The 17,922-nt window shown below is 40.3% G+C and overlaps 1 long non-coding RNA gene across 3 annotated transcripts; it reads left to right on the forward strand.

Annotated features, from left to right (window-relative positions):
• Positions 1 to 22: 22 nt before the first annotated feature.
• On the forward strand, positions 23 to 14,292 carry LOC104917492. 3 transcript variants are annotated; one of them, XR_796899.3, is made up of 6 exons: positions 23 to 164; positions 3,459 to 3,587; positions 3,718 to 3,868; positions 7,763 to 7,852; positions 8,485 to 8,578; positions 12,593 to 14,292. It is a non-coding gene; the product is annotated as an uncharacterized LOC104917492 (long non-coding RNA). The 3 variants fall into 3 exon arrangements; XR_796898.2 differs by lacking the exon at positions 12,593 to 14,292 and having other exon boundaries at positions 3,394 to 3,587; positions 8,485 to 8,963; XR_796897.2 differs by lacking the exon at positions 12,593 to 14,292 and having other exon boundaries at positions 8,485 to 8,963.
• Positions 14,293 to 17,922: the final 3,630 nt, after the last annotated feature.

The following is a 17,922-nucleotide window of genomic DNA, read 5'->3' on the forward strand; positions in this document are numbered from 1 at the left end:
TTCTTTTTTTTTTTTTCAGATGTATAAGCAAAGTACATTGTGGTTCGTTCATGGATTAAATAATTCAGCATTTTGGACGTAATCTGGAATTACATTGCTGGTTTAGGTGGTGTTTTGATGCTCAGAAGATCACGGACTACTCGTTGTCTGAATGGCTCACAGAGGTAAGAGGGTAGGAAACCCAGCCACGTTTTCAAAAGGCTTTCAAAAATAATGCTTTTAGTTTTGATCTTACATCTACCCTTTGGTGTGAGTAATGGAAGAAGTTAATGAAGCAGTTTTCTTTCTAGTTGTCTTTTTTTTTAATGTTGTTTCATGAGATAATTTTGACAGGGTTCCTGGAAATCCACATAATATCCACAGTATATATGTACGTGTTTTCCCTTAAGGTTCACTGAAGTGTAGTAAAAAGTTTCCACCACGCAATTGTAATCCCAAGGCATCGTTTTTGTATCGTGTTAGTGAAAGTGAGTGAAAGTACACTGCAAGAAAAAAAGGACTTGCAGAGTTAAAGCTGTTTTTCTGCTGGTGTAACAAGCACAGCAGTCTGAACAGGCTGGATCTGGTAAGCAATTTGTAGCAGTAAATAAAGTTGGACAAAAATTCCCACAAACTTTTTGTTAAGTCTTCTTCAGAGGTATTACTCATTTGGTGGCTGAAATGCTGCTCTTGCTTCACATTTTTAACGCTTGTGAAAGTTTTACATATTTTAGTGGTAACTGGAAATGCTATTGCTCTGTAGGGAAGAACAGTGTCAAAACGTTCCCAGTGGGAAAGGGCTGGAAAGGGCCACTTTAATGTTCTGAGGTATGGCAATGAAACCCCAAAGGAGCAGACTGGGGCATTTGGGTTCCCGCTGGGCCAGCCTCTGAGTGCAATGGGACGTAACAGTGGGTGAGCTCACCTTTAGGGTGGGCTCCAACTTATTAGAACAGAACACCATTAGAAAGGAATAGTTTTGGTTTCCCATCCTGCCTCAGCTCAGCCAGCTCCCTCCATATCTGTGGAGAGGGCTTGCAGCTCTCCAGCTCCCTCCTCCGAGGCTGGTGGGGGCTCAAACCTACCTGGTTTTCCCCTCCAGGCCTTCCAGATTCTCAGACTTGTTACCCCTTTCGGATATCCAGCTCTGAGGCTTCCTCACTACTGGGCAGCTGCTTTTTTTAAGGTACATCAGTGTTAGGGCAGCCAGGAATCCAGCAGCCCTAGGTTTTGTGCTATCTAATGGTCCATGTGTTTTGGCAGTTGAAAATTTTATATACTGGCTTTCTAAAAGAAAAAAATAATTTGTCTCAAATTGTCCCTCAGAAAAAAAAAAAAATGAACAGACTTGTTGCTGTCTGAACACAAAATTTGTGTTAAAATTCCTTTGAGAAACATTAGTTGGAACAAGTAGGGATCATTCTGGATAGCTGATGCAGCTCTCTTTCCATCCTTATCATCAGGTCGCAAATAGTATAATTAGACAAATAAATAGAATAAATACAACTGGAAATGGCATATTTTGGGAAGATTTATATTTCTTAGATGTATCTCATCTGTATCTCTTTAGATACAAACTCTGTATTTCAAGGTCAGGCTGGATGTGGCTCTGGACAGCCTGGTCTAGTGGTTGGCTACCCTGCCCGTGGCAGGGGGGTTGAAACTAGATGATCATTGTGGTCTTTTTCAAGTCAGGCCTTTCTATGATTCATTCTGTAATCTCTAGTGAAAGACATGCAGAAGTAGGGCCTTACTTCTCAAGGTAGGGCCCATGTACCTCTAGATAGAGTAGGTAACCAAATGACTTCTCAACTGAACCTATTTTAAACTTACTTTTGATGAAGGCCATGAAAAAAAGAAAGGAAAAATCAACATATAAGGAACTTGGAAACAAATACTCACAAGCCTATTGCATTTGCATTAAATAGAAGACTAAATAGAAGCAGAACTGTAGTTAAGGTTCCTGATTTTGAAGATAAAAAGTTTTGATAAGCTACGTGACTTAACAGTTGAAGTCATCCGCATCGAAGAATCAAGGAGCTGAACTGGAGAGATTATTTCTTTTTTTCCCTCAAGTGTAAAAACTATCCAGAACTTGTATCCCAAACAAAGGAAAAAATGGTAAGGGCACCTTATTTAATTTGATGGTCAATCACCAGTGAAAATACATCTGTAGGTAGTGCAAAGACAGAAGAGGAATTGACAAAGAAAGTGATGAGTCGGAGAGCAGGATATGTAGGAATGGAGTAAGAACCAATGGAAGGACATAGCAAAAACTTCTTCATCTAGAAAAGACTGAGGAAGAGAGGAAGACTGCTCTGCAGTGAAGGCAGGGGCAAGATGAAATAGAATCTGTGGTGGACCTCTGGGCTAAAATGATGAAGAAATAGGGCAAAGTCTGGATATGCAAGTCAGTGGAGTGGAGCAGCTATTAATCCAGAATTCAGACAAAATAGGGGTATGAAACCACATGCCTGAGTGTCTTATAAGAAGGGAGGAGTCACTGCGACAAGAGCAGGTTTGTTAATCTGGGTAAAAAGATCAAGGGTGCAAATCTTTAAAACAGATTTTGGAGGAAAAAAATGTACTTAGTAAATAGAAAGAAGTATTGAAATAATCAATTTTGGAAAAAAAAAAGTGAAAATGATATGCAAATCTGGAACTTTTTGATTTGATGTAAAAAGGGCATATTGCAAATCTAACTTCACTGGATCTCACTGAGGAATTTGCTGTGGTACAGCAAAGTATTTAATATTTCTTTTTCTCTAAGGAGAGGAAATGGGGAGAAGTGAAGCTGCAATTCTCTAGTTGAGTTTACCTGCAGCTAGTTTGGGTGAGGTCGTTACGTATTTTTCTCTCCATGAATTGATATTACATCCTGCACAGTGTGCAGTGTTTAGTGGTCCTGTGTGGATTCAGACTGCAGTGTGGATTACCTCTGTTTTGCTCTTAACAGAGTTTAAAATATACGATGCTTCTGCTGAAAGTATATGTTTTTAGATGGAGAATCAATAACTGTCATTCTGGTGCTCAGGGTAGGGTTATAAAATGGCAAAAAACCGAAATGAAAGAAAGCGAGAGAGAGTAGAAAGGGGAAAAAAGGCAATAAAAATGAGAAATACAAATATATGCAATGCTCTGGAGCATTCTTACTTCCTCTGTGCAGAGGCACTGTTGTTCAGGTTGGTATAGGTAAGTAATGTCCAGTTACGTAGCATTCGTCCTTCTGGGACAAGTACTTGGTAACTTGGTGGCTACTGATGGTAGAAGTTCAGAATGTCCTAGGTGGAGTAAAAAGAGAAGGATGTGGAAGTAGTTCCAACGGTAAGGTTACTCCGTTCAGTGTGAGTTCAATAGGCTGAGTTAAGAGAGCAGGAAAATTTGACCAAATTCAGAGCTCTCATCCTTTTGCAGAGGCTTATTTGAATTCTGGGCTGTTTCTATAACATGCATGCATTTCATTTGCCATGGCAAACAAGGACTCTAAAACCAGAAGTATGTGCAACCGTTGGCTGGACATGATGAATTTTGCAAGGAATACGTCTGAAGAAACTCTATCTCTGAAGTATCTGTTGAAGCAAACAGCCTCATGTGTCTCCTATTATCCAGTGAGTTTACAGCAATATATCCCTTTTTTCATGTGCTTGCATTTTCCAAAATAAAAGCAATCTTTGGAAATCCGTCACATAACTATCTTCATAAATCATAAAACATAAAAATGTTATTGTCTTTTCACAGATGGGAGAACTGGAGGAACAGAGATGTGAAGCTGTCTGCTCAGAGCTATATAGGAGGCCACTGACAAATCCAAGAATCCAAGCCAAGGCTCCTAAGTTGCATTCTAATTCTCTAATCAGGATAGAAATTTGCCTTCTGGCATTGCGATGAGGTATGCCATAACATTATATTTTAATGATTTACTCAAGAGGAACACACTTGAATGTGTGTCCAGTTTTGGGGACCCCAACACAAGAAGTAAATGGAGCTGTTGGAGTGGGTCCAGAGGAGGGCCAGGAAGGTGATCAGAGGGCTGGAGCACCTCTACTACGAGGACAGGCTGAGAAAGTTGGGGCTAATCAGGCTGGAGAAGAGAAGGCTGCAGGGGGATCTTACAGAGGCCTTCCAGTACCTGAGGAGGCCTACAGGAAAGCTGGGGAAGGACTTTTTATAAGGGCATGGAGCAACAGAACAAGGGGAGATGGCTTTAAATTGGAATAGGTAGAATTAGGCTAGATATTAGGAAGAAATTCTTTACTGTGAGGGTTGTGAGACACTGGGACAGGTTGCCCAGAGATGTTGTGAATGCCCCCTCCCTGGAAGCATTCAAAGCCAGGCTGGATGGGGTTTTGAGCAACCTGGTCTAGATGGAGGTGTCCCTGCCTATAGCAGGGGGTTGGAACAAAATGATCTTTAAGGTCTCTTCCAACCCAAACCATTCTATGATTCTATATTTGCCTTGCAAATAATTCAAAAGAATTCATCGAATTCTAGTTCTGAATTTAATTTCTGATACTATTTTCTTTTTAGTTGGACATTTTTTTCACAAATATTTCTTCACAAGTTGGGCTTCAAATCATACAGGTCTCAAAGTATGATTTAGTACATGACCACAAGTTACTGCCTGCAATTATCTGAGAGTAGCTTCAATAATTCAGATTTCTAATTTTTCATAGTCCAATATATATGTTTTCTTCAGGGTCCTGGGCACCTCTGCTTTAGCTTGCCATCACAGGGGACTTTGGGTAGTTAGCATCTCAGAAAAAGGAGATAAAATTGTGCATCCCCAGTGAGGATGTTTTGAGCATTGGAAATCACTTTTGGAAATATTGCTGTGAATGTGCTGAAAGCATGAAAAGCTCAAGTCTGGCTCCATTATAGCTGGAGTCTTCTACAGCAGCCTTAGACATTAGAGGTGCTGTGTGTACGGAAATCCATTACAGATCCTAATGCTGCCTGGCATATCGAGGAGCATTTGTCATCGTTTTGGCAAAGGTACAGCTTGCTTTCTGTCTCTCCTAGCTATGTCCTCGTATACCAGTTGAGGGACATGTGCATAATGCTTCTCTTTGAGATGCTAATCTTCTGGAGTGTTAAGCACCAATAATAACGTTAGCAGCTGGTTTTACTCACACTGAAAGGTCTGAAGCAGCACAGCAGCTTTTTGCATAGGATAGGAAGGATTTCGTTCAGGCTTTCACCTCAATTTGACATATCCATGCTGTGGGCTTCCCAGAATAGTACTAGGATACGACATTGAAACACCACTGAAGCATTGCTTTGGTGGATGATATCTTAGTGATTCAATAAGAGCAAATATTAAATCAGATTTGAAAACTATGTTGCTTCTACAACATGCTCCTTATAGTATCTTTACATTTCCAGATCTTTATTATGAACAGTTTACTGGACACAGGTGATGAGCACGCTCAGAGAGTATGCTTAGGTTAGCTGCTATTGAACCACAGAATATCTGTAATTCATCCATGCTTCTCCCACCAGCAGGTGTCATTCTGGAAAAAGGAAAATATTGTGAATCCCAGAACTGGAGAGAATTTGGCTGTGACAGAAAAAAAAGTTTGCTTTAAAATACAGCTTTTGAAGGATACGTTACTCCAAATAAAAACCAAGACAAAGTTGGCTGGTCTATGTTGAAGCAGATTGAGAATATTTTCTCAGAATCTTTGCACTGCATAACCCTGCCATATAATGAACAGAGGGCAGAGGATGGTTGAAGCAAACCAATGCCTGGTTAACACTGTCTCCTGCCTTTTGCAGTTGTGTTTGTCACCTTCACCACTGTGAACTCTCCTTCCATGATGACTATCACATAGTGATAATCATTAGTTTTTATGATGGGCTTTGGGCTTTAGTTCCCCCAAAGGGCATACACAGTAAAGTGATGAATGCAAATCTCATTTACTTTGATACAAGCTTGAAGTAAACTCATTGAAGCAACTGAAATCATCAGAATTGCTTCAGATTGAGTCTGAAGTAAAGAACAGTAGTTTCACTTTCTACTTTATAAATAAAACTTGAGAATCACGCAATCATTTTAATGTCTATTTTAATAGTTATGCCACCTCTTAAGTGTTCACCTGGCTATTAGATGCAGATTTCTTTAATATAAAGAGCGTAATTTTGATTTCTGATAACCACATTGAGAAAGCTGTGCCAGAATTGTGAAGAATCAATACACCACTGGCTTATTGCTTGAGGACTCCAGGTCTGCTGAGTCTGGTCTTCTGGCTGTTAAAGCCAAACTTGCTGTAAAATCTATGCAGGAGGTGTACTGCCCACCTCGTATTCCACTGGAGGTTTGTTCCAACCCATTACAGCTCTGATGATTATAAACAGTGTTCTGTCTTTCAGCCTGAATTTCATAGAATCACAGAATGGCTTGGGTTGGAAGGGACCTTAAAGCCCACCCAATTCCAACCCCCTGCTGTGGGCAGTGCCAGCCAGCAGCTCAGGCTGCCCAGGGTCCCATCCAACCTGGCCTTGAGTGCCTCCAGGAATGGGGCACCCACAGCTGTGCCAGTGCCTCACCACCATCATAGTGAAGAATTTCTTCCTAATGTCTAATCTAAATTTCCCCTCTTTTACTTTAAAGGCATTATCCATTGTCCTACCACTATACTCTCCCTTCCCAGCTTTCCTGCAGGCTCCCTTTAGGTACTGGAAGGAATTTATCCAGGGGAAAGATGAGAACAATCTCCAAGGTTTGGCTCTGAGGAATACATTATGATGTGAATTCATTTTATGTTTTCAAAATTTGGACTTACGATGAAGTGATGGGAAAATAATTGTGCCGTAGGCATCCCTATCTTTTTCAATAAGTTATTTAAATACAAATGTCACAGTGCTTTTCTTTTGGACGGTATAAAACACTCTGTTGCTGAATGAGAAAAAATAGCATATGTACTTAGGATTAAAAACTTCACTCTAGAACAGTTCAAAACAATTTTCATTTTCAGTATTTAATTTTAAAAATGTATCAGTCTTCTAAAATATGAAGTAAAAAGAGCATCAAAGTGCAGTGAATTTAGCTATTCCATTATGCACTTTATTTTTATGGGACCTGGATGATTTGCAACAATTATCTACAACTGGCTTTTATACAGGTAGGTATGGGATTTAGTCTGCATATCAAAGTGAAATTATATCTTTGGAGTATTATTTTCCAAGCTTTTAGTTAAGCGATCATATTAATTTTTGTTTAGTTACTTTCTTTCCTTTATTTTATACTTAATTGTGTTAATTTTGGAAGAAATGCACGTGCCTAAGCATAGCCCTCCTGTGTCGCTTTGGAGCCCCTGGGGAATCCCAGCTGGCCTCTTGCTGACAGTTCAATGGTGCAGATCTCCTGTAGGTCCCACACTGTCACTGTCAACTCTTCTACAGGTGCTGCAGATATTCTGGGTTGCTCCAGAGGGCATTGGGTACCTTTCTGTAGGCATCTGAACTTTGATACTGCTGTAGAAGAACACTGTAAAAAAAAAACCCACAAACAATAGACCTTTGCAAAGGCTTAACAAAATTAAAGGTGGCACAGCTGTGAAAGTAATTCCACCTAAGGTGTTTTTATCCATGTTTAACAAGGAGTAGGGGCAGGAAAGTAATTCCGTATCTAGCAAGTTGAGGATTATTGTGTTTAACAGGATGCCATCAAGGGTCTGTTTTGAATTAAGGTGGCTGAGCTGAACCCGGGTGTGGGTGGGGAGCTGCTGATGCTGCGGGAGAATTCAGGGCTCAGGGCAGTGAACAGTCCATCTTTCCCTTGCAGGTAACACACGCAGGCTCTGACTGAGAAAATGGAGCTTCCCAGCAAGAACACAGTGGTCTGAGGTTCAACAGTGTTGGGAGTCTGGAAAAAGTAAGCATAATTCCTCAGATTGGGGCATGATGCAGCAAACTAATTTTGATGAAGAAAGTGGTAACTTCAGGTACCAGGCACTCGGCTACAGAGAGTTAGAGAAATACATGCAGTAATTACAAAGCTATGTTAATCAGGTTCATTTTTGATGGTCTGCTGAATAGGAGGGAAGTTAAAAACCTTGAATATATTAGTTGATGTGGTTATATAGGCATTGTACAGTGCTGGACTGAACGTTACGGAATGTTCTTCTAGAATATAACATATAAAAACAATGCAGTGCATAAATCTATAACTCATAATGAAGGTAAAATTGTGAGAGGGAAGCAAACTATGGGTGAAATTCACTACAGGCAATCAATGAGGATTGTACAGGCAGATAAAACTTTCCCATGAACTGTTTTTTATCGGTCAGTAGCATTATGATCGACAGGAATTTGGATTATTATTGCAGAAGTTTAAAAGTCAAATTGTTACAGAAAATAGCATGGTGTAGGGTGACCCACAAAGCAATCAGGAAATCGGGTTTAATTGTGTAAATATTAATTCTATAATTTGCAAATGAAGCAGAAAAATTATTCTTGTTCGCTCTTCTTTTTTTTTTTAATTGAGTCTGTATGATTCTTTTCCAGGATGAACCCCCAGGCACAGCAGCAGAGGTTGTGTGAGAGGAGAAACAAACATTCTCCTCGCATCACTCATGCCAGCAGACTGAGCGGGAGGAAGGTACAGGAACACTCCTACAGAGAACCAGGACTGGTTTGTCTCTTTAGAAGGGAGCAATGGTATTTTGAACATTTTTACCAAATCCCAGAGTGTGGGATTTGGACAGCATTTTATGGACTGGGAATTATATAACTGAAAGACTGTGAGATGGGAAAGAATTATAGGAAGCCATGGAGAGCTGCAACCTAAGCATCCTGAAATCTGTGACTGAGCCCCAAGGATGCCTCTTGTTACTGCAGCCACCTCCAGCGACTGCTGTTTTTATATGATTTACCAGCCCCAGTGAGCTCCCCAAGACAGAATAGGGAAAAATGGGCCTCAAGTTGTGCCAGGGGAGATTTAGGTTGGATATCAGAAAACATTTTTTTACATAAAGGGTTGTTAAGCACTGGAATAGGCTTCCCGGGGAGGTGGTTGAGTCTCCATCCCTGGATGTGTTTAAAAACCATTTGGATGTGGTGCTCAGGGACATGATTTAGTGGAGGGTTGTTAGAGTTAGGGTAGTATGGTCAGGTCATGGTTGGACTCGATGATCTTGAAGGTCTTTTTCAACCTGAGCAATTCTATGATTCTATGATTCAGTGATTTTGGTCCAGAGGAAGATTCTCAGCTGGTTCTGGGTAGTGAACTGTTTGGCTTGTGGAATGAGTTACAGAATTCCTGCTTAAAAAACAAAGAAGATGGTATAAATCTGCACCTGGGAGGTAGCGTATGCTTTGAAAAAGGCGATTCGAAAAATCATGGACTGGTATCGAAACTCTGTGATCGGCAGTTTAAGGTTTTATAAGTCTTTTTGCTGAGACACGAAACATGTAATTAAAATAATGGCTGTAAGCACAGACCGATGCAACCATTATCTAGATCATATGTGTTAATACTGAAGAAATTTAAAAATTTACCTTCCTCCCCCCAAATTTTTAAGACCTTATTTGTCTGTTTGTTTTCTTTTTTTTAATTGCTTTCAGTCGTGTTACATTTTGCTGAGGAACGATTTAGTTTTCCTGTTGTCTGAATAAGAGTCCCCGAGTCCTGGTCCCAAATGTCAGTATTTGCACTGCGCTGGCAGCTGTGTGTTTGTGGTCACCCCGCGGCAATGTTTGTGAGGAATGTATACAGTGGCAGTGTCTCTTTCAGAGAACACCAGGAGGAAAATAGCATGTGGCCAACTCACACGTAATTTGTTCTCCTTAGCGGAGGTCTCACATATGCAGTACTTAAATAGCACTTTTTGTTTCTGGCTAAGATGAAGGTAACGGATAGAAACCATTCAAAAGCCTCTCTAGCTGTTGCTTATGTTCCCTGCAAAGGACTGAAGAGAACAGCTCTTTGGAGACGGGGCTTTACATTGAACATACACAGGGCTGTGTCATTATTAATTCTGCAAATGTGTTTACAATGGTTAGGTAAAATATTTAGTTACTATTTAAATATTTTGATGTATTATAGCTCATACCCAAATTTTAGATGTCTACTGCACTTAACATTTCCAATTTAAATAACTGGTTTCATTAAGGTTTTTAGTGATACAAATTAATAACAAAAGGCAGTTAATGCAGAGTACGGTTATGAGACCAAAATACATGTGGTTTAAATTTAAAGAATTAAATGTTAGCATTTCCCTATAGAGAAAGGTTATTTGGGCAGTGGTGTACTGACATTATCACCACCCACGGAGAAGGGGGCCTGTTGATCCTATTGGTTAAGTACAAATTCAGAAACGGAAGAAATGTTGGTCTAGAGGGTTTGCTTGGTGTGAGTGAATCACACAGGAAAAATGCTGATACCTAGGGTAGCTCAGTGACCTTCTTTGATGGTTAGAAAGAGAAATAAGCACACAAGGTTTCTGTCAAAGTCAGAAGGTTTAGGTTGCTTGCTGGGTAAAACCGGCCCAGGTTATTAATATAATGGAAAGTTAAATGATGAGCATGAAAGTATGATAATGAGCCCTGTTGTAAGTGAGACAGAAATGATTTTCTGTGGCCAGTAAGAACGATAATCCAACGTGTTAACCATTGGGCTCAAGGGCTGCTAAGAAAATAAATGTGCAAAGTGGATAAAATAAAGGCTGAAAGTATGTTTAAGTAGGTGTTTCTTCAAAGCTTTCTTCAGGAGGGTGTTTCTGGACACTCTGCCCTACTGCTTTTGGCAAGACTGTTATAATAAAGGTAAGCATGCGGCTTTCGTTCTAGCAGAAAATAGTGCTAACTGTAGCTTGGGATTTATGTGCTTTTGTAATAATTTTCGTGGATTTAGCTAGAAACAAATCTATTGAAGGCGACAATTACTAACTTGGCACTATTTGACGTTAGTTAAATCTGACAACGCTGGGATAGCTTCACCTATTATTCCTGGAAGAAACTGCAAAATCGGGTGGTTTTAGGGAGTTTTGTGTGGATGTGGGACTGCACAGAGAAGGCAGCTCTCAGCGTCAGTGCACGTAAGGAAAACTTGGCTCTGAGCCTCAGGCTGACAGCTTGGAAACGGACTGGGCTGAAACGCAGGCTCCAGTGCTCTGCACTTTGGCTTTTGAAAATTTCTGTGTGAGACCTAATTTCAATCTGAAAAATCAAAACACAGTGCTTTGCAATCAGTTTTGCTTTGTTTGAACCTAAAACTCAAAGCAAAACTCTTGGTGTATAAAACTGCACAAAGTAAAACGTAAGAAAGTGAACCCAAGGGCTCTACAGACTGAACAAGCTAGTTTCACTTAGTTCTCAAAATAATCCCCATTTTGCAAGTTCACTTTTCAATTGCACGTGTAGTAGATGTCAAAATTGAGCTGGTTTCACTATGGGTAGTGCATCTCTAAAGCATCACACCATCAGCAAGGTCTCAGTGCTTGGTCTCAGTCTCAGCTGGTACTTTGGACATCTGTCAAGAGATGAATGTTTTTCTGTCTCAGCCTGGTCACATTTAACTTTTGTTCATCTCTAAAGTGATGATCAGTATATTTTCATATCCAGCTCTGAACTCATTTCCTAAATCTCTGATAATGCTCTAAATGGCACCCACTCCTGAAATGGCAGGAGCCACTCACTGCACCCCTGTAAGGCCATCCTTGAAATCATGTGTGTTCAATTCAAGGCCTGATGTTGCAGAGATGCTGAACATCTGTTGCTCCTCCACGCTAGCCCACAAACTGCAGGTGCTCATGCCACTGCAAACATCAGACGCCTACTCCCCAGGCACTCTTATTCAAAATGAAGCAATGAGCAGCCCTCTGCTTTGCTGTAGCTTTTTGTAAAATCATAGTGTAGTTGGCTAGAAACAAACGTATGAGCTGTGCCCATACAGTGGCACTTCTAGCCGAGCATTGCTGAGTGTTTGGGAATTCAGACTAGTCAGAGTTCCTCCCTTCGTGGAATCAAAGAGTCATAGAATCATTAAGGTTGGAAAATACCTCTAGGACCATTTAGTCCAACCACCAACTCATCCTCATCATACCCACTAACCATGTCCCTCAATGCCACATCTACATGATTCTTTAACACCTCCTGGGACAGTGCCCTCCTGGGCAGCCTGTTCCAGTGCTTTACCACTCTTTCTGGGAAGAAGTTTTTCCTAATATCCATCCTGAACCTCCCCTGGTGCAACTTGAGGCCATTCCCTCTCATCCTATCGCTGTTGCCTGGGAGAAGAGGCTGACCCCCACCTTGCCATGACCTCCTTTCAGGGAGTTGTAGAGAGCAATAAGGTCTCCCCTGAGCCTCCTCTTCTCCAGTCTAAACAATCCCAGTTTCCTCAGCCACTCCCATAAGACCTGTATTCACTGAGCAGCTGATCCATTTCCTTCCCCAATTTCCAAAAAAATATTGAGAGACTGACCTGAGCTCCTAAAATGACCACTGATGGAAAAGCGAGGCCCTGGCAGCAGTGGCGGTGGGTGAGTCATCATCTGAATGTAGAGCTCAGTTTCTGGCAGCTTTGTTAAGAAGTGGGGACTAGAGAGATGTTCAAAAGAAATATAGTATCTGATCATCAGTGATCTTACGTGCATATATTTTGTTTATTCAGGAAGCAGATGTCAAATTCTCATGACAAACCAGGACCTGGAAAAGTGCTGAGTGTCAGGGGAATGGCTGAACTTGAAAATATAAGGATATCTGGAAATACACAAGCTGAGTTACATAAGGATTGTATTGCAAGTGGAATTTACAATATAATGGCTCATCTCTGCACAAGAGTGAGTCTTGTCAGGTGCAAGCATATGTTACAGGGAAATCCACTGGGCTGTTGATAGAAAGCAAATATTATGTGACCCTGAATCTCACTTGGTATTTTAAACTGTAAGAGTTTCAGATTTGAGCCACAATAAGTAGGATATATATATGTATGTATATAGAAGCTTTTAAGCTCTGAGCAAGATTTCTGCCTTGGCAATATTTTCACCTCAAATTGCACATTTGGTCCTCTATTCTCATAAATAACTGTAGCCTCAATCCAAAGTCAGAAATCAGGTAGAGGCTTCCAAACTTTGGCAGGAATCTGATGCAGAAACCTTTACAATCTTCTCTTTTCTACTCTGGCCACTTTGAGCTCCAGAACCCCTGTTTCATCTACCCACATTACACCTTGCTTCTTCACAGGGCTTGCCCCTTTGGAGCTTTCAGTAGGAACAGATGCGTTCTAAGCACTGCATGGAGAACATCCTCAGCCCAGGGTCTTCATTGGAACACTCCTCTGTCAGAGCAAGAGCTGGAGAGGATGGTACATGAGAGGCACACATGGGGAAAAATCTGTTTTCTTTTTTTAATTCAGCACTTTGACCTGAAACATCGAGGCGAGCTGTGCAAAGATCTGCTTGCAGAGTAGAATGCTGCAAGGTAGGAGGAGAGGCTCTGCTTAAGAGAAAATCTGCCTTAGTCTACAAAACAATCCCACCACAAAATAAAATTAAAAGTAATGAGATTTTCCACTGTTAACTTAATAGCAGCAAACCACATGTTCTAAACAATGTTTTAATTTTTTTATTTTTATTTTTATTTTTATTTTTGGTGTGAGGACTGGGGTTTAGTAACAAACCCCAGACTATTAGCCCTGCCATTTTTCCACTGCTGGAGGAAAGCGTGGACTCTTGCTGAGTTTGTATGGTGAATATCTCAGAGAGATTTGAATCTGCCACCAGTAAAAGGCCTCTAAATGTGCTCACATGGAGGAACCAGCTCAAGGTAGAGGAAATGGAAAAAATGGGAAAAAGAAGAAACATCTCTTTGGATCTCTAACTGTGTTATTTTTTTAGATTATATTTCTTCTGAGCTCCCAAAATCTTCAGTAACAAACAAGTTTTCTTTTAAAAAGTATTAAGTTATCAAAACATTTGCCAGGTCCTAATATGAAATCGTAGCAGTCAGCAATGTTTAAGTTCAGCTATATCATTTTGCTGAGTAAGTCATGCTAAAACTTACAGTTTTCCCCTTAAAATGATCTTTCCAAATGAGATTGATATTGTGAGAAAAAAAGAAAAAAGAGAGGGACGCCTTCATCATAAGGAATTATGGAATTAATTTTCTTTATACACTGTGTTTGCACAGGACATTTTTGTTAACTCTTAATAAAAATACCATTCAGCTGCTACTTTCATTGTTTTTATCCTGGGACCAATACAACATTGTCATTATTGGATATAAAGTGCTGTAAAAACAAATCTAATTTGTTAAGTTTATTTTGATAAGAAATAAATATAAAGGCAGTGCATAGTTTGTATAGTGCTGCTATCATAGGACTCCTGGGTATAATTTATATAAAGAAAATAAAAAAGCATACATAACTTTCTAGTTGATTTCCTTTAACAGGGCTAATTGAAAACAGTTTCTGTTATTTAAAAGTAATTTATTTTAAATATAGTTTTTAAAACAAAGTTCTTATTGATATCCATTTTAAGTATAATATTATCTCAGTGTGGGATACAAGTAAAAGGTCAAATCTTGTAGGAGTATTTTCTGTATGACTCAGTTCTGATCATAGATAAACTTATCAGGGAAACCAAATTAGTTAACCTTTTCAGTACTGCTTGTTTTAGCAGGCCACAACTGTTTCTTTCACAAAGGCAGCGCTTCAAAGCTCGTGCTTTTGTTCTGAAAAATGAAAAGAGAGTGCTAATTTCCCTTTTCTCTATCTGATAGCAGGCAAAGGCTAGTGAGATTTTGAACATGAAATTAGTCTTGATGAAATTCAGTAGATGGCCATATGAAGTAATACATTGTTTGTTTTTAATTGTGCTGTTATGTAACAAAGATGTGTAATTTCTTAACTCCGTGATGCTTTTCACTTACAGACACTGTTAAAGTATATGCTTTCTCATGTCCAGTAGCTTAATCCTTATAGAATAACTTGAATCATGGAATGCCTTGGGTTGGAAGGGACTAGAAGATCACCTAGTTCCAACCCCAAATGTCCAGGTCTGATTACTGGAGTGCTGATACATATTTATAAACAGAAAGGCTGCATGGAACATACCTTTAGGAACCAGCCTCTTCCCATAACACTTGATGACTTGTTCAGTTCCTGTCCAGTTAACTATTTTTTACATTTCTCAGAAGTTTCTTCAGCTCTGCTTCCTTTTTCTTTCCATTGTGGCACTGCCAATCAGTTGCTCTGGTACGTTCAAACTCAGTGCCAAAACCTTCTCTTCTCTCTTAGAGCCAGAGTGACTGAAAGGTTTTTATGGACTTCAGATTTCAAACTGTGCTCGTGTCTGAAAGAAACCTCCACAGACACCAAGGAACCCCAACCTTCCTCATGGTGTTAGGGCTGCCTCACCTCTACCAGCAATTTGATGTCGTCGCTGAGGGACACTTTGACTCACTGGGGTTTTGCCTGCAGACTCATTTCTGCCTCCTCTGCTCATTTTGCATTAGTTTTACTCTCACTGACTTGCATGAAGAAGTACTCCAGGGGATTAAATGTTGTGGAGCCTTTCCCCACACAGTGCCTTGAGAGCTACGTCTCAGGTGCGATCTGGAGGAGAACTCTCGAGACACAGATATCAGTGATATTTCTCCCATTCAGTGAAGTAGATGCATTAAAAATATGCAAAGGTGAAGATACGTAGAAATCTGGCTTTGAAAGTCAAAGCTCATGCAGCACAAGCCGAGCTGTACAAGTACATGGGTTTTGTACAGCAAGAAATCAAGCACAAGCCTGTGAGACGTCTCCTACTGCAGTGTACTTGGGGTGGAAATTTTGTCAGTGATACTCAGCAAAATGTTCATCTCATGTTGGCAGTGGCAATGAACTTCTTTTTTCTTCCATAGAAATCTGCAAAAGACGACCAATTAGGTAGTTAAAACATTTCTACTCTTCCATCATTGGAATGATTTTACTCAGTATTTCTCAGCAGAAAAACAAGTGGTATTTGGGGAACCACCTCACAAAATGAAACTTCATCCGCGTGGGCAAAACAATGCGATTATCTGGGCAGAGAATGCAGTAGATTCCACGTACATGGGTGGAGAAGATTTTATTCTCTGAATGAGAGATGATTGCTCTGGAAAATCTGCTGGGTCACTTTTAATTATTAAAAGAGCAAATTCATGGTTTCCTCATGGACCAGTCAGAGTGCATAGTATTTTCTTTTTTTTGTTCTATTTAAACTTAGACTGATTAATCAGACTTCCTGGCAGTGGTAGTAAGAGGAAGATGACTGAGAATTTAGTAGGTGAGTTAATTCTCATTTTTACTGTGTCTCAAGAGCCACCCACTTTCCCTTCACATGACTCGACACCAAGAAGCCTTTACAAGTTTTGCAGAGTGAGACCAACCTGTTGACCTTCTGCTCTCCTCCATCTTTTATCCCATTTTTGCTGCTTCCTCATTTTCTTTGGCACATTTCTCATTTTTTAGCTCCTTTCACCAGCTAAACCCCATCTCCAGCTCCATACTCTAGACACGAGTGACATGGCTTAGTGGCCATTGTGATGATGGGTTGATGGTTGGACCGGATAGTGATCTTTTCCAATCATAATGATTCAGTTATTCTGTGAACTTGCTTTTTATGTCAGTAAGGGATTGCTAAAACATCATGACTGCTGGGGCGCCATGGGCTTGTATAGTGGGTGAGCACAAGCTGTTGTTGATGCCATTCCCTGTGTTGAAACATTACGGCTCCTTCACCCTGCAGTGATCTTGGTGATACAATAACATAGGTTCACACCACAGCCCTACTTTCAATCGGGGTGCTTGTAGACATCATATGTTTATTCTCTCCTCTTGTTGATTATTTTCACACAGATTTTAGAAAAGAATCGCTTTGAGTCCTCTTTTGCATTTTGCTTGCTTGGACAAGGTGTTTAGCAGCTTTCTAAAGGGGAAAGGCACGGATGTGCATGCAGAGACACTGAAACCACCTTACAGAACTGGGCCACTTGACAACATCAGAGAAAACATTTTGGTCTTCTTGCACCAGCCATTCATTGGTGAAGGTGTATAGCAGGATTTTTGCCATAGCAGCAATGTATACATGTTTTTCTTTCTGATTTACACTGAAAGCTTATCAAATGCCATCAAGATATGGAGAGATTATAGTTTGGAGCTGGAGAAAGGTTATTATTACTTCTTTTCCCCTCAGTATATCTTGTTTGGAGGAGAATACTAGCTTCTGCTACAGACCTCACCACACTTACACCTTGCCTATTCTATCTGCAACAACAGCAAACATCTTCCCATTTCTTTTCCATTTCAAACCCTCTGAGCTGCATGTAGCAGGGACATCTCCCACCAGACCAGATGCCCAAAGCCCCATCCCACCTGGCCGAGAACACCTACGGGGATGCGGCATCCACAGCTCCTCTGGGCAACCCTGAGCAGTTATTACCAGTTGCACTGGAATGATGTGCATCAATGAAATCCTTACACATGATAAATGATTGATAATCTCTGTCCTCTGTTCTCATCAGACTCTGCTCTGTTACTGATAGGCAGCCAGGCAGCCAGGTGTTTCTTTTACCAAATCTAAAGCTGTAAAACTGGACCATCTCTCACTGACTAAAAATTCAGCCTTTTTTTTTTTTTTTTTAACTGAAGTGGAAAACAATTCCTTGAGGGCTTCTGCCTCCCTGGTTTCTGAGTTCAGATATCCATTTTTAGTGATTATGGACCTTAAGAATTCCCACAATTACAGTTCTAGCAAATAGGAAGTGATAGTGAGATATGATCATTGAGCGTGGTCCTGTCGTGTTTGTGGGTTGTGTGGTCTTCTCTAAACATCCAGTAAACACAGTGTCCCACCACAGCTGATTTTTCCCTGCAATATATTATCTTTAATAAATCCAAAACTGTACAACTTGCCCATTGCCCACTCACTGCATTTCTGTCTTCTGAGAACAAAAATTCAACCTTTTTTTTTT

The sequence above is a fragment of the Meleagris gallopavo genome, chromosome 1 (assembly GCF_000146605.3).
Source record: "Meleagris gallopavo isolate NT-WF06-2002-E0010 breed Aviagen turkey brand Nicholas breeding stock chromosome 1, Turkey_5.1, whole genome shotgun sequence".
Classification (NCBI taxonomy): Eukaryota; Metazoa; Chordata; class Aves; order Galliformes; family Phasianidae; genus Meleagris; species Meleagris gallopavo.